The sequence below is a fragment of the Hylaeus volcanicus genome, chromosome 1, assembly GCF_026283585.1.
Source record: "Hylaeus volcanicus isolate JK05 chromosome 1, UHH_iyHylVolc1.0_haploid, whole genome shotgun sequence".
Taxonomy (NCBI): domain Eukaryota; kingdom Metazoa; phylum Arthropoda; class Insecta; order Hymenoptera; family Colletidae; genus Hylaeus; species Hylaeus volcanicus.
The window spans coordinates 22,997,724-23,015,852 of record NC_071976.1 but is presented as its reverse complement, the minus strand read 5'-3'; the positions used below and the strand labels follow the sequence as shown (position 1 = coordinate 23,015,852).

General features: G+C 37.8%; 1 protein-coding gene and 1 long non-coding RNA gene across 2 annotated transcripts in view; both read right to left on the bottom strand.

The window, feature by feature from the left end:
* The window catches only part of LOC128877555 (uncharacterized), a 62,973-nt gene that overhangs the window by 27,514 nt on the left and 17,330 nt on the right, over positions 1 to 18,129 (bottom strand). The gene's annotated exons all lie outside the window — the stretch shown is intronic.
* On the bottom strand, positions 2,796 to 14,948 carry LOC128877565 (uncharacterized). The gene is made up of 3 exons (XR_008457255.1): positions 14,696 to 14,948; positions 4,109 to 5,991; positions 2,796 to 4,029 (listed from the first exon to the last, which is right to left on the bottom strand). It is a non-coding gene; the product is annotated as an uncharacterized LOC128877565 (long non-coding RNA).

Below are 18,129 nucleotides of genomic sequence, written 5' to 3'. Positions count from 1 at the left end.
CCGTTGCACTTTCACAGATTTGTTTAAATCTTGACGTTTTCGATATCTTCCTAATATCTGAGACAAATTGTTATTCGCAACAGTCATTAATCACTCGTATTACTCAATGCTTCTTTTTGCACGTAATTGCATTTTGCATAGATATTCTGGATAAGGTATTGCTAATTGTTTCATAGCGGGCAGACGTAAGGCATAGTAGGCGTTATAAAAAAAAACTCCAAAGGTGAAGAACTTGACGAAGACTTCCTTGTTTTCTTGTTGGCATACGTAGCCAAGAGTGATACTTCACATACTAATAGTAGAGAACTATGCGTCCTTACGTAGTCAACCAGCTGGAAACTGTTTCTCTCCCATTTACGTTGGACGTTACGATTGCCTGGACGGGAACACGGATGTCAACGATGTAAGGGTGCGTTCAGTTCTGTAATTCCTCTTGTAATTGCAGGAAGATTCGATGACTTATAAAAAAAAAAAACTCAACCACTTGCCTAACCATTTGTTTTGAGACTGCGCGGGCGTTAGTAATGTATAAAGTCTGATAAATAGATTTACAAAGTTCACCATACAGATGTCTAAAGAAGAGATAGTACAATAAAGGTAAGTGTAGTAAGAGATTAATCTAAATTACGTTACAGCTTAGTCGCAATTCTCCATTATCACGCATCAGTGCAACGACGATCGCAAGATTGATTTTACTATAAGTCCAAATCCAATTGGAGTTTCAACATACAGCGAACACTTCCATTAATCAAAAGCTATGAAAGCTTTTATTTCTCTTACAACGTGGTTCTAGTATTCATAGGTATTAGGGTCGTGTATTTTTTCTGTAAATGATAATGCTTAATCAACGTTCAACCAAAATTGATTAATGTTCATTTGCAATTATTTTATAAACATTTTTGATCAATTATGAATAGGACAATGTATAATGATTGCAAGAGGCATAAATTAAGCAGATCAGTTGTAAATTTAATAGAATCGTTTTTTTCCATAGGATCGAACGTCGCATCAACTGCTTAGGTTATTAGCGACTACGCCGTATACTATCAAATTTTATTTATTTGAGTCAAAGTTTTCCTTTAATAACGACCTGATTTTGTTGTGTTCATGACACCTCCTGTATATTAACCCTTTGCGGTCAAGTGTGTGAGGTTTTTTGTGTAAGATGATGCAGTGTTGTACAATCCAACTCTCATTTCGTTAACAGTTTCCTTTGACGAATTTCAGTAGGTCCTTGTAGTGGAGGCGTATAAATATATTTGAGATTGCCTTCGAGACAGCCTCTAACAAAATCTCGTACGAACATATACGTATAAATAAATATACCTTTCAAAAGCTTGCGTCAATTACTTTGATTGCAAAAGAGACTACAAAAACTATTTCGAAAGTAATAAAAATAAACGAGTCACCCATCAATGCGCCCGATGAGCCGACGCCGATGATGATTGGACGAGCGTCAATCTGACAGCGAGGCGGAAGACATTTCGAAGAAAACAGTACCCCGAATTCTTCGACGATTTCTCCGTGTCAGCGTTGTCCCGACGGAGCGATCAAAATGGTGAGTGATACTTGACAAAGTAGCCGTTACAAATAGCGCGTCCTTATTTACGTTAGTTGACCAGCGAGAGAATGTCTCACCTGCCATTTTCGTCGGTCGACCGAGCGGCCGTTCGAGCTCGCAAACGTCCATCTGATCCTGACATAAGCCGCGCAAGGAGGTCGACGAAAGAGACACCAGCGGCGACGTTACTTCACCAGATCGGATCGCTTAAAAGGTGCGAGATATGAGGAACTCGCTTTTTCCCGGCATCCGTAGAAAACTCGGCGCCCGCCATTCTTTCCTACCCCTTTACCAGTTCCCATTTCTTTCCGCCGTTCTCCGCAGAAGCGTTGACACAACCGGGTCTTGAACGTGTTTTCCTTTTTTTTTTTTTAATCGTACCTATTTGCATCCGAGAACTACTAGCTCGAACGATTTCTCAAGTTGAAGGAAGGAATATTTCATATTTATATTGCTATATTATGTTAGAATACCTGATACGTTTATACAAAATGTAATATTTATCGCAGCATAAAAGTTGTACGATTTTCCATTATGACTGAATGGTAATTTTACTTTAAAAAGGCCCAACATTAATTTCAACACCCAGTAATTATTAAAATAAAATAGTGTTTCCGTTAATCTTTGTGTACGTCAAGGTTATTTAAATATTTCCTTAGGTCATATTATATGGTACGGATGTAAATACGTCTACATCGAACATATCAAACTTGTGAAATTTTATGAGCAATTCACAAAGATGGTCTAAAATACATATCCAAAATGACAAGTGTGAAGCAAAATTACTCGATAATCCACTAAATCTATTTAATAATTAAATACCTAGTAATGGGTTTAGAAATTGCTTGCATGGTTATTGAAATGGTATTTTCGCGCGAATAATGCTTAAATCAGTTATGGTCGCTCAAACGGAAAGCGGACAGGAGCGCGCACCTACTGCGAAATTAACTTGAGAGCGATTTCGTGGACGCTGCAAGTGATTTTGCAAAACCGTAGAACGGCTGAGACGTGCGTCGAATGAATGTCGTACAAGCGCACCCACGATTGGCACACGTTAAGCTCGTTAGCCTGGCATTTGCCTGGTTCTCGAAATTGCTGTGACCGGCAATTATGAGGTGTTGTGTCTTTCGAAAGCATGGTTGGGTTGAAAAAGGAAAGAGGCATCGAAATCCCAACAACTTCTGGTATTTAGTTAAAAAGATACGGTTGCAAATTAGTTCCTGACCACTATAGGAAGTCTACCGTTAAGAAGTGTTCTAGTTTCCAATGCATCTGATTATATTTTCTCGAGCAAAACAATTCAAGATCAACGATATTCCAACAGTTATGAAATATAATATGTATTTCATTACTACTTTGAACTTTTTTTAAAAAAATAAATATGACGCACCATTATGTCATTGTCGAATCGTAAACTATACCCAGTTTAACTAAAACCAGTTCATGATGTATTCTTGATATGACCATGTGCCATTTCAAGGACATGTGAGAATTCACAGAGAAAGTACGCGTTACCTAATGAAGGATCATTAACATTAAATTGTATTACTCAGCTTAGTAAGTGTTTAAAATAATGTACTTCAGTAATGACGTGAAATAGTATGTGTCAGATATTAATTTATTGAATTTCAATCTAGTCATTAAAAAATGTGTTTATAACGCTGCAGGAAAATGCAAGGAAAAAGGATCGATTTGTCTAGATCAGAGAACTTTCTCAATTTCATTGAGAATTATTATATGTATATACTTTATGTATCGATGACTAACACCATTTTCAATTAATGTAATCTAGAAGAAAAACTGCGTTAAAATAGTGGCCAATATAAAATACAAGTTAGCGGATAAATGTTGCACATCTTGTATATCACGAACTGAAGAATTATGAAGTGTCACTTAAATCCAATAACAGTTACGACACTGACATCCACACATGTATCTCCTGTATCATTTAATCAAATGGCATGTTTCCGAACTTTCACTTTTCCAAGCTTTCTCACCATTTCCTACGTACGCCGCGCCGTCTTCAATAAATATTCCAATGATGCTTCCGATCCTATTTAGTCAATGTCATTACACGTTTAGCGATTCCCGACTGCGCAAACTCAGGTACTGTTTTCTACTTTCACTATATTTTTCTCCTTATTCCTCGTAAATCATCGTTCTTCTAATATCTTCATCTTTCTCTATGTATCTTATAATATCATGAAAACGTTATACCATAGAGTAACTGGGTAAATCGTTTCGGTGTTATACGCTATAAATATTGAACTGGTAATTGAATGATTTTACACTGAAGCATTTCGTTTTTTCTGCAATTATTTTATAAAAATGCAAGTTTTTAAATTCATGCATTTTGTAAATTTATAATAAATAAATCATAATAGTTGTCTAATTACGTAAATAAATATTTTCTCCTTGTTTGTACATTATTATTATTATTCTTTGAACTAGGAGTCAGATGGTCCCAGCTGCAATTAATATACAAGATTTCATTTTAAATGTTTATAGCGTTCACTGAATTAAAAAACTAATTATAAGTCAACATACATTCCACGGTCAGTCTTCACATTTGGAGCGAGGGTAGTTTTGATAACACAATTGGCTGTTTGCTTCTGTTCGCTATACACGATTTCTAAACGAAAGATTATCTCTCCGTAATCTTCTTTTGATGCCTACAAAATGGTTTATGTGTCCTCCTTTCATTTTCACACGTGTTCTGCATCTTCGAATTACTGAATTGCGTGTTGTGTCGAAAATTCCTGGCTTCCTTCGAATCACTTGACATACATTTTCTATTCGCTATTGTAATTCTCCATCATCATTCACCGGTGCTGATTGCACTCGGTTCCACACACATTCACCTAAAGACGAATCCAGAGTATTAAAATCCGGATTCTGCGCATGAGGCTTTAGTGTCACGCTATGTTCAAAATAATTGTACAAATATTCTTAGACATTTTTTTTTTTTTTTAACAAAAAGCATTTTTTTTATAGTTCTTTTTATGCACAGTGTGAAGATCCAAACACTTTTGCGGCAGTTTGATATTTTCTACATTTGGAGCACGTTCTGCAATATGTACTTTCGATGTTCACTGTTGCACTCATTTTTGCAATAACGTTAAAATTAATTCTAATTCACGAACAGCACATAAGGGATTAAAATTTCACACAGACACACTGGTAAATGTTAAACGCGTTCCTCAACTTTTTTTACAAGGATAAAGTACAATAAGATTTCGTTCCATTGTGAAGCTACCCTAACAGCAAGGTCGACTTATTTAAAAATATTCGTCCTCTATAAATACGTACATTATTTCTATCAAACGATTAAATTCCTGCTAACCATTCACGTGCACTGATTGAGAGATTTACTCCGTTTCGAGCAAAAGGAAAAATCGCGTACAGAGAGCGATTTCATCGGAAGTTGATTCCCGTTAATATCCGCGTCATTAACTAGACTCTAGTTCGCCGACATATCGCAACATGTTACAACAAGCCGATGAATAACGGCGCCAATCGAGATCACCGTCGGCGCTTCACGGTTTTTACGGAGCACGAGCTGATAGTTACGCACGAACGTCGTACTCTGATTAGCTTGTCGACTTCTCTTCATGCTCGCCAGCGGAGTGGGCTCGTATAGCAGGAAACCACGTGTAAACACGTCGCGGCAGCGGTGCGTGCACGATTGTATGGACGAGCGCGTGAACGGCCACCAGTTGCACCAGTCCGAATAATATTATAAAGTCGACGTGTAACACGTGGAGAGAGCGATGAGCGCGCACGTAATCGCATTAAATGAATTGAAATGGTATTCCAGAGTAGTTGCGCGAGGCGCGCTTCGTTGGTGCCGGTAACCGGAAAGAAATTACGCAAACATTTTTCAAACCGTCCACTGGTTCGACCAAGCGCTCGATCCGATGGGCAGAGCCTTCAAAATGCGTGATATCTATTAATCGATCGACCAGTCGACGCTTTCATCGCTTTTCCGCACTCGACATCGTCACCACACCGTGTTCCATTGTCCATTAAACGTTGAAAGAATCATTGAGTGGCACGCGTTAAAGCGCACTATCGCTGTCATTCAAACTTGTCATTCCGCGTAATGAGCTTGGACGGCCCGGCCTGTTAGCGCGTTTCGAACGACCATGGCGCTAAAATTGTTCCTTGAGCAGTGAGATTGGGACTACATATTTGAATAACATGAATAAACATCCGGTATACCATTAAAAATTTGTATGCAAATACTGCTTCTTTTAGAGAAACAGTTTCTTGAATTAAAATTGTAATAAACTGACGTATTAGAATGAATTGTGACGTAACCTTCCTCTCAGGTAGCAATAAACATGTAATAAATAAGTATCGTACCTGTTCACCTCGTATTTATATTTAAACGATTAATGATCCCCAATAAAAAGATGTTGCATCCTTACCTGTAACATAAAACGAAATATAAATAAATAAATAATCTATAAAATTTTATTAAGCATAAATTCAGAATAACATAGTGGCTTTACAATTAAAAGTCGTAAAATAGAAACATAACTACTCCGCTTTCAGCACTGATACGTTTCGTTAGATAACTATTAATTTTGTAAACATTTCATAAGAATTGCTGTGCTCATTCACGAACGATGTCTTAAACGTGACAATATGCTCCAAATGCTTCTTACTCGATGGAATGCTTTCCACGTAGAACAGTTTAATCAAAGTTGATCAAAATTCAGGAGTATAATTAGTTGACGCAGTTGAAATAAAATGATTCCATTTGTTAACTGAAGGATCTAACAGAGGGAAGTACTACTTTAGAATGTTGCACTCAAGCCGTAAGGTTACTTCGACCCAGATTCCTTCAAACTGTTCTCGTACACCGTCAACTGGTTGTCAGCGCGAAATTCGAGACCGTTTTCCGACAGTGAGGGACGACAGAGACGGACAGGTGCCTCTGTTACATCTTGCACGTTTCACCGTTCAGATTTGTCGGGCTAGCCAGCCACGATTTGCATATACAAGTGGCAATGTCGAAGCGGAACGTTTCCACGGCCGTTACCGTAGTACGAAGCCAGTAGGGCGATCGGCACCGTGGGCTCGCCGTAAGTAGTCAAGAATTGTATGCAACTCGGTTGCGATAGGCGACGCTCTTTTGTGACACGAAAGGAGCTTATCGGAACGGAGCGCGACGGTGTTCGTGTCGCAAGAGTGCTTAGCCTAGCGCACGCTGCTTGCCTTAACTTCGAAGATAATTGTACCGTATACAGGTTGGAACTCAGTTACACGCACACTCGAAATTAATGAGTTAGTTAGGTCCTGCATCATTCCTTGCGCCGCCTTTCGTACTGAGTTTTTCAAAGTTTTTCTCGATTTCTGGTTTCAACATTGTCAGCCATTCACACATTTGACATATTTTTTATTTCATTCATATAAAACTGATAGATGAAGGAAATCAAATTTTTATTTACTTTGTTAATATAATTTTTGGCAATTCGATAAAGATATTGTGTTTCTTATTTTAAATATTAAAAAACAAAAATAATGCCATTTCGTATATTTTCGCTTTTTAAATTTAGAAAATTGGTCGACTTTTTCTGGGATTTATCGTAACAGATCAAAAACAACACAACTGGGATAATGTAGTTCAAATGGAATTTAATTTAGAACGATTAGAATGAATTGTATGAACGTTCGTTCGAATACTTAACCCACCGCGACAAGACACTTCGATTAGAAGTAAATTAAAAATGGTAGCTGTTGCTACGGTTTTAGTAAAGATTTAAAGGTTAGTTGTAGGGAAACAATAAGGCGGTTAGTGGTTTGCGAAACGTTTCCGTAATCATGTGTACTCCGCGTGTTTATTTAGTGTCTGAATACTTATTTAGAGCAACGGGGCCACCCGCGAGTTCAGCTAAGCGTATATCCTAAGCAACGTTAATGCAATAATCGTGTAGAACCCAGTTGCTTCGAACAGAGGCGAACGCATCAGAGAGTGGCGATCATCCATCCACTTCTGTCAGAATAAAACTAAGTTGATTAATCGCGTCACGAAATAGAGCTTTGTTCACTTAATTATTGTTCGAATGGAACTAGTTCCGGATATACCATTGTTACTCAGATATACCATTATACGTAGAGAAATATCGAATGTATAAAATCATGCTTTTATTTTCATAAGAAATTTCCTATCACTTGTAAATATAACGAATAAGGCCGCGATGATCGATGGAACAGAAATAGAAGATAATCGGGATCCAAGAGGTCATCCTCGTCCTTCGACGAGCATTGGCTTGAATATCGAAGATCATATTTCGAACGTTGCCTCAGCAGAAATTATTAAATTCAATATGTCGACGTACGTATCTTTAATTAGTAATCACTGGATATATGCCCGACCTTCGCATGAAAAGCCATCGATAGCGATCTGCGGATACATCATCTTGCGCATCCCGCTTGTTGCACGTCATGTTACGAGTTCGGTAGGTCATGGTTGCCGGTGAGAATGATAATAATTCAACGTGCGTCCAGAGATCGTCCAGTGTCCGATAGACAGACATGCCAGGTGTATCCGATCGGGTACGGAATCGTTATTAGTAGAAAGTATTCGAAGAACCGGATTCTCCTACGCTGGCGTACTAATTGCGGAAACGTTCCGCTTTATTCAAATGCAAGAATCTCTTTATCGATGCATCGTTGGGTTCTTCTTGTTGAGCAATCAACCTTTTTCCCCCGACGATTTCCTCTTCTCGAATTTCCCGGTCAAATGGTTCACTTTCAGATTTTTTTATTGGAAACGAATCGATCTAACGCGAACAGGCATTGCAAGATAGCGCATACTCTATCGCATTGCACACGAGCTCTGCTTGGATGCTCGACTCGTTTCTCGGCAGTCATGCAACAATGCGAAAACTTATCGCATGCGAGCTCATATAGTTTCACCAGGTAACAACTTCGCGGGTTCGGCAATTCATTGATTATCGGCGCGTGTCTTAGTTTCTACCTGGACGGTAAGAAGGTACTTAAGAGCGATGCAACTTAATTGCATTTGATTCCGATACACTTTGCTCGATATAGGTGTTAATTAGACACGTGATTCGCCGCTGGATGCTCCAGGTATCGTAATTATCGTTACCGAGCTTGATCGAGTGGCATGGGATGTGACGTAATCTTATCACGGAAAATTATATCGATTCTGGAGCGGCTCGTACAGGTTCACGATCCCGTTCGAGTGCGCACTCGGTAAATTCAGATCACGTAGAAACTGACTAGATGTATCAATTAATGATATCGACGTCTTATCGTGTTGTTTTTATCAACGTCTCATTACGTTCGAAGGTCTTTAAAGGAATCGTGCACTGGAAAATAAGCCTGTCGACAAAGTCGTCTATGCGACAGATTTACGTGTTCATTAAGTGAAATAAAATGAGTTTCATCGTCAACGGTGTGTTTCGGTCAATTTGCTGACAGATTGAGAAAGATCGATTGCCGTTTATCTGCCAGACATAAAGAACTTTCCCTGTTTGATGAAAACGCTTTCTAATGACGAAACGCAGTGTGCTGTTGACGCACACGTATGAATGCTGCTCTATATTAACATTTTGGTTCCTATGAGATGCGATTATTATACATTGAATTCACATTATCTATAATGATATTCTTGAACAGGACCAAAGACATACTTACGGTCGAAACACAGAAGTACTCTAACTAGTCGAAAAGATAAAGTATGCAATGGAGAATATGTTACACTTTCATTCATGTATGGAGTTGTAACTATACAACGCCCAAGATAGAAACGATTTTGTAATCTTTAAGTAGAACAGACGATAAAAAGGTGGAATTGCACGATCCTTTGATAAATGATTCTACAGTGAAGACTTAATACTTCGGTGTCAATGCTATAATCTATAATGCTCGTAGCACAGAATGCTGTCGTTACAGCTGCCTCTTTTTTTCACGATGCAATTGAACAGTTACACATTTTACGAACGCACTGGAAACGTTTTCCGCGATCCAAGGACGCCTGCTCGAAAGGTCTCACGATCATTTCCTTTTTCTATGGTCTTCAAAATTACGGGTTAAACTAGATTACTCGCTTTAACTGCATTTCAGAGAGATACGCTACTTTTTTACGCTCTTCAAACTAAACGGGCTCTCTTATTTCTAACCGATCGTCTACTCGGTTGCAATACGGTTTCACAGCGACTAATAAAGCTACAACGTTTTTTTAATCAATGAAAATGGACAAGTCGATGATTAATATAGTTACGTGTAATTGTTATGCGGTAGCCTTCCGTTTCCTTTCGCAATTGCACCTTATGAAGTTTCATATGCGGCTGTTCGTTGCACAGAATCGCAACGGAATTACTTAAACACTAAGATTTTCCGATTGTTTCCTCACATGACGACATTCGTTCCGTTTACGAATGCGCGGAGAAACATCGGAGTATGATACAATACTTCATAGATTACCAAAGAAGATTATTAGAAAGGAAGCGTTGCGCGATAATAACCCCTGTAATTATATTAATTCTCATCGATGACTGGAAGTTATTACTCTAATCTGATTTGCAGCGTTCAATAGCCGAGTAAAGAAGGATACGATCCCAAACAAAGAAAAGCGAATCGATGGCGCGTAATAAGCTTGAAAATAATCGATTCCGAGTGCGTACGATATTGCGTACTTTTCAGCCTGCGTTGCAGAGAAAGTAATGTCGGAAAGCCGGACGATCTTCTTTTTGTTCACGCAAAATAGTCAATTTAAAACGATCTAATCGTGCCGTACGAACCAATCAAATTCCCATTGGATTCTCTATCGAATTGGAAACTATAGCCACGCTACGGAGAAAAACATCAAATATTCCTTCCCAGTGTATTAATACAATCGTTAAAGGACTGGCGGTCCAGGAAAAAGCATTCCGTCACTTTCGAACGGTGGTTGCTTGGCTCTACAAAAATATATTGTATATACGTACGATCAAGGTTTTTTAACTTATGTGAATTTACTTGTTCCCACAGTTGGCCAAAGTTAGACGATGAAGTTAAAGAAAACAGGATTTCACTTCTAAATGAAAATTAGATTTTTCATTGAAAAAATGTTTACTCGTGTAATGTCACACATAATTGTGTGTTACTCGATTAATTATCGAAGGATTTATAAACAATTCAGATATTCGTTGGTGTAACAAGTCGAATTATCGTTCAGGTGAGAAACGTGACTGTAGATTCGAGCACGATCGGATCGTTAAATTGGTGAAGATGGACGAGCAGGTTCGTTTCACGTCCACAGCTCGCGATATCGTACAAACGAGCATAACACAAGCTTCCAAGTCGATAATTATACAGTTGTCAGTCAAGCAATGAGAAAGCACGTTCATGATTGAGAGATCAAATGACGTGCGGAAATCTTCTTCAACGTCCGTATCGTTAACTTGGCACACAAGATCGATGTGAATCGATGACCACTTTCCACTATGCCTAATTTTAAATTTATGACAATCGTAAATATACAAAAATATACAAGGATGCGTACAAGTTCAAATATATATAAAATGTAAAGAGTAAAATACACGTCACACTGTTTAGAAGATAAGAAATACTTTAATTTCAATTTCAATTGTATATCCATATTTGTATATATTCGTAAAAGTAAAAATTTGCATAAAACTTAGCAGTTTATTTATCGATATTTTGCATTTAATAATTCCGGTTGATTTTTACTATTTTTATGCGAAACTAATTTCGTTTGATAGCTTACGCACGGCGATATTAGATTCTAAAATTTATAAGTAATAAATTAGAATCAATACGGAGTTACTCGTAAAATCCATTTATTTGTTATAGAATTAACTTTCATCGTCAACGCGCTAATTCCTAAAGGCTCAAAGCTAATATCCAACAAATTGATTCAAGCTGTCATGCTCATTTTATAGGTAATAATACATCATAAATGAATCGCAATAACACACTTTATTTGTTCCGATTACAATTTCACAAAAGCTAGTTTTCTCGTTCGTTTCTTAATGTTTGGTGCTCAAACTGCCGTGGAACGATTTATTCGTAAAAAATTAGCTTTCACCAGAACCACGAACACGCTCCGTAGAGTAGTGCAATCGCAAATCAATCGCAACGAATGGGCGATCAATAATGACACTACGAAACATTTCAGAACCTGGAATACGTTGCAACTGCAAACGTATTCCGTAATAACGAAATTCAACGTACTAACGTTCACAAATTAGAAGAATCTATACGATCGCTAACTTAACAAGATTATCGCTGATTGTGCGCTTCTGTTTTTATTATATCGCGGTACAAACGATATACTATAAACTGCATTATTTTATATAACAGCAAGAAATTTTTCTAATTTGGTTATATAATTGTTACTATAGTTCTTATGTAAGAAGAATGCTTAGTTTGAAGGTAAAAAAAACATCGATTTTCTAATTCTTTATACATGTTTGTTTCAAAATCTGTTTTAGAAGGAATATTGTAAAATTACCATTTTAATATGTATTTGAATCGAATTTTGTATATATTTTGTGTTACGTCAATCTTGGCAGACGTTTTTCTTGAAATGGCAACTTTCGACCTGGTTAACGTACCTAATATGTCGAAAACCGTTTTACCTGAAATGCGACACACTACGTTATGCACATTTACTTATAAAGTAAATGTCCCACGTTCGAATATCAGCTTAACATCTGTAAAACTTATTTTTAAAATTAACATTTCTTTTTAATAATCCCAAAGTAATTTGCTACTGATAGAAATATAATTTCAATTACCCAAATTCCAGTAACACTCATATACTGGTACAGAAGCAGTTTCATGCTGAATACGCTGATACATTCGAGACTCATAGCGCCCAAGGCTGCGCTTGATTGTCACCGATGTAATGAACGATTAATTTTAATTGCGTTTCATTGTTCAGCTATCTACCGCAGTGAAATAAACTTTTAATTAATTCGGTAGAGCGACGGATCGGTATCTAATTGAAATCACTTGAGTCGTTTAACGTTTCTTGCACGCGCATGACGAAGACAGTTTACGTTCACCTGTTTCTACAAACAAATCTAATCTTTCGGATAGTATGGAAAAAAGACTGAAATTGAATTAGAGGCATAAAAATACGAAAATGTGTTCCACCCATAGCAGGTAGCGAACCGCGACACCGAAAGAAAGACCGACTTCCAGAAACAGTTTACGCTCACTGAACCACGTCGATTATCGCATTAAAATCGTGAATTCTTCCGTTTCCTCGTTTAACTATCGGTTGTGTGTGGCTCGCTTTTCGTATTTTGTGTTCAATAGAAATTTTCGCCCGACCGAGCACTTCGAAATCGATATTCTTATCGTAAATGGAAACATTCTGTTCGCCAGGCACCCGGCGCTGCTCGTTTCTAATTGCATCAACCATTGTTGCTTGTCGATAATAATTTTGTGCCAACGCGTCCGGGATGTCGTAATAACGCTGACATTACCAAGAGGTTATAACTACCGTAGTCTGTTATTAAACACCGACGTTATTTAGTAAAGCACGATGAAACCAACAATTTACGCTCTCAGCTCGTAATTGTATCGGGAAACCATTTTATATCAGCTTACATTTTAGAACTCATGGCTTTTCGTCGTATTAGAAAAATTATAATAGTAGAGCAGTTCGAGTGCTAAATAAATTTGCAATCTCTTTCTCTTGTCGGTTTAAAATGCACTTAATCCTTAACTACATTTAAGCGTGTGATTATAACGTTTACATTCAATTCAATATCTTCATGTTTACGTGATATATTCATTATAAATTAACACTTAGTGTTAACATTAGTATTAGTAAAGTTTTTTCTCTTGTCGAATTAAATTACAATTACTGCTTGATTATACTTGATATAGAAATTACACCCAGCGTTGAATAAATTAATAACTGTTTCCTTTTATCGGATTTAATCGCATTTACTGCTTGACTATATTTAAGTGCTTAACTAATGCGATTTATATCTAATAAATTATCCTCGTGTTTCTAAACTTCATATACTACTGATGCATAGATGTTACGCGTACAGTTAGAAAAACGATGAAACATTATGGCATCCTAAAGAAAAATTATCTCCATTTAAGGAGCGAAGAAGACTATTTCCGTATTAAATCCAATTACGCAACGAGGAAGAGTGCAACTTTTACGTTAGAAAGCAATCAAGTAAGCGTGCAAATAATGGCACGATAGATCGAATTTGTTTAATCAAGTGTTCGAAAACAAAGTGAATCTCTCTCTCTCTCTCTCTCTCTTTTTCTCATTCTGTCTTCTCTTTCTCTCTGCATCCAGATAATTGATGTAATTATCTCCGAAGTCATTGGCACATACTCATTATACCGAGTGAGAAACTTCTTTTCTCGTGTGCCCTTAGGAAACATAAGTATTTTCCTTCGAGCGCATTCGTGTTTGCACACAACGTTGTTCTTTCGTATTCCAATAATTGTTCACGCATTGTACAGCGACTGAAGCAGATCCTGTGCAATCGATCAGTGATTCTCAGTTTATTTTACACGAAGCGTTACACAAGTTCCAGTTTACATAAGTTTCAAGTTTCCTACCCAAACTTCGCTTGCTCTATAATGACGCAACAATTGGTCCTTCGAACTGTTTCTCCGATTCGGTACACATGAACGAACATCGCTAAAAAAAATTTGCATGCTCTCCTCTATCTTGGAAATATGGTTAAATTGACAATAATAATTCTTACCGTCTAGGAACGAATCAAATCACGTTTTTAATTAACGAACTGAAAAATACATTGATACATTGCGTGAAGTAACTACAAACTTTTAATCGTAACGTGTCACAATATCTTTATGATTATGTTCTTAAAACGGGTCAATTCTACAGTAACGAGAGTAATTATGTAATTTTAGATATTTTATTTATATCTCATCTTCCATAATAGAGTTTCTAAAATGGGGCTTTAGAATTTTGTTTCTTAATAAACGACAGGTGTCTTTTTGGACTTTTCGGACTTTTGTGTCCCATTAGCTGAGAACCGTATCATCCGTAATATTAAATCACTGGGACGATACAGAGACGTAAAGCGTACACCCGATGTTGCCCAACTCCCTCAACGTTATAGAATGGTAGATATTCCGAGGACTTACGGTAATCACGTGAATCCATGGCAAAATTGCTCGACTACGGTAAATTTCCGCGAAGTGTAATCGTTTAATCTCACAACGCAAAGGAGCACCGACAAGTGGAGTAACAGCGTATGATTTCAATTTCACTTTCCCTATTTGCAGGGAATTCAGGATTCTTCGCACATTCCCAATAAACCCGCGAATTCCGCTTTCTTCGACGCTTCGTAACTGATTACTGTTAATGAACGAACAGACCGAATCTTATCCCCGTGCCATCTGGTTTCCGCGGTCGTGGCAAGAGGATTAGAATTCTTCGCGTAATTCGCATCGCGTGTATTTCCAATTGACTTTTATCCTTTGCCTCGGCGAGGTTTCTTTCCTGGCGTTTAATTGCACCTCATTTCGCGCAACATCGATTACTCAATACGAACGTCATACTTCTAGACGTCTAATCGATGAATACTGTTTTATTATCCCTATAAAATGTGATAGTTTAGTACTATCGTAAATAACAGATATCGATTCTTTCTTCTCCAATTGGGAGCAGTCTCATAGAAGAACACATACATTTCAATGAAGATACTTATTCGTTTCTATCTTTGCATATGCCTTAAAAAATTTAACACATTCACGACTGGCAAATACTTGCCGTTTCTAATACCGAATACTGACGAAAATAATAAAATTCTGAAGCTTGGCATCGCGAATTCGTATCTTTAGGGCGAAGATAAAAATTACAAAATATGTTTTCGAATATAAACGTTGAAAATATGTACTGTATAGAATGAAAAGATTTTTGTACATTTTTCATAACCAGGAACATAATTTGAAGCGGTCGCGAATGTGTCAAAACAAAGAGAAAAATTTAGTTTCATTCTACGCTATTCATTGTTCAGTGGATCCAAAGTAGTCCAAGTGATCCAAATCAGATAACTTTCTCCTATACAGGTTAAGGTCAAAGATACGTTTCTCCACTGTGTTCTCATTCACAATTTTTGGATTAGACCTAGTCTCCCGAAGGGGGATAACTTTATTATTTCGAAACGTTAGGAAGTGAGATTATATTTCTAGACTGCTCCAAAACTAATTAACATTACGTCGACTGTATCAAAAAGTCTAATTCATCGACGCGGAAGAATCTCGCGAATCTACGCTCGATCCACCTGAAGAAGCATATAAATTCTCCGTCGTGAAATTTTGATTACACCAGAACCATAATGTACCCGGAAGTCCGCCGCACAGCCTCCAGCAAAACTATGCACATCTATTCTTCTCGGATTCGTTTCGTCGGTAATTCCAGGGAAGGAATGCAAATCTCTTCCAATCGGAGCTCGCAGAATGGCTGCGGAAAATGATCGGTGATCCAGATTCGTGTGCAACTGTTCGATACGTCGCTGAACGATAAAATATTGCCCTGAACGAAATCGGAGTCGAATTAAACGTTGCCCGAGGACTAATCGCGTCAACCGATCGTGCAAAGTGAAACGCGCTATACACGCAAGACAAATCCGGGGCTGCGTGCTGCTTTTATTGAAACGAAACGACGTTAAACTAACGATTGATTTTCTTTCAGGTTTCATAAGGGGCCAGACTTACGAAAAAAAGGTTGTTAATCAGCCCAGATAAACAACACGGACAATGCGAGAGTCGCAGTGAGCGCAACACCTTGGATAAAAACGATATTGGACTATGCACACGTGTGTATTAACTGTAATGCGAACGCTGTCGTTCCTGTAGAAATTGCAGGGGTTCATTATACCACTCGCATAGATCTTATGCTCACGAGAGCAAGGGGATTACAAGACAGCTCGCGTGAGAAAATTACCCTTTAATCAATTTTGCTCTGTGAAAGACACGTAAGGCGCCTTCCGCTTGTAATGAACAATTATTAGCGTCGAGAATGTTATTAATATACTCAGACCATGAATGATTCGAATCTAGGATTGCGAATTTAAAACACACAAGTTAAAAATCAATTGAAAATTATAAGGTGAACTTTAAGGGCACTTATTAGGTATGATATATTAATCTATACAAAAAAGAATCATTTTATCACGTGGGAAATTTCATGAAGAAGAACTCTATAAAGTGGATAATGCGACTATAAATAAAAGAGGAAGAATTCCTTCAAGTTATGAAGTGCGTTAAATTGAAATCGCGTCGTATAAATTTCACGTCATATGAAGGTTACCTGGAAGCCCTCCAGAAACGGTTAATAAATTTCAAATCACCCGAGACAAATGAACATCCATTTCCACCTTTCCAGAGTAGCAACTCCAACCACTCAATAACGTCGGCAGGTTCGCCATCTATAATCTTCAAAGTCTATAATAACTGTAAACTGTCGCGTGTATTGGTTTATCGCGTGTCGATTATCGATAGTATCGTCAACTTTTTTTAAGATCCCGCGTTAAACGGTGATCGTGTCGCGTTATTCGCCGCCAACGAGCAAAGTGATACGAAGTGCACGACTATTTATGTAAATGAGGCTTCCGATACGATCGTTTTAAAATCAGGTGCGCGGCATTATTTTCGAGTGTAATTATTCCGGTGGCGTGCGAGGCGGTTACCTAATTATACCAGCAGTCGATTTCGTTCAATTTCAACAACAACGCCGTTTATATTACGTTACCGGAGCTTTGCATCCGACGTGATTATATTTTCAGCACGTGGATACCGTTGCTGCGCTGTCGCTCGAAACCTTCACTTTGATTGTATACTAGGAGCTGCACGTGCCAGCTGGGCACGTGTCAACCAGCCTAAGCGTATCAGAAAGTATTTTCCCTTGATTAACAAATTGAGCTGTCATGAAATTCAACACATTATGGGCAAACACGTTTTTCAGCTGATCACTTAGGAATATTAACGAGTCGTTTACACGCCAGCCCTCTGATAATTCTAAATAAAATATAACTACCATTTAGCCAAATTCCATGCTATGCTTGTGTTTTTATTTTATTCTCTTCCTCTTTTTCAAATAGGGTTTTTTTAATTCACGTTGTCCATCGGGTCTTTAAAGATGGCTGCTATGTTGCACTGTTGGTAAATGTAAGTAGTTTTAAACCAATCGACATCATCAACTTTTAAGTGTTATGATAAACTGCTCGAAACGTTGAAATTTGAACAAACAGATCACATTCCTTGTTTATGAGTGTCTGAAAATGCAAGCGACTAACGCAAGACAGCCACGGTTTGGAGAACCGCCGACATGGTATTGCAGCGAAATTCAATCGTTGGCCAAACTGTGGTTGAATTTATGAAATGCCGTACTTACGACGAGTTAAGGTGAAACTCAAAGGTATGGCATGTTTTACGAGACTTGTGAAGCTGTTCAAATAACTGCTCAAAGTGCTAAATGCTTCTTGCTCTCGGAAAGATTGCCGTGATTTCGATTTTATACACATTCTGTTGGTTGTGTGAAATGCCTGTTTGCACATTCATTACGAATACTATAA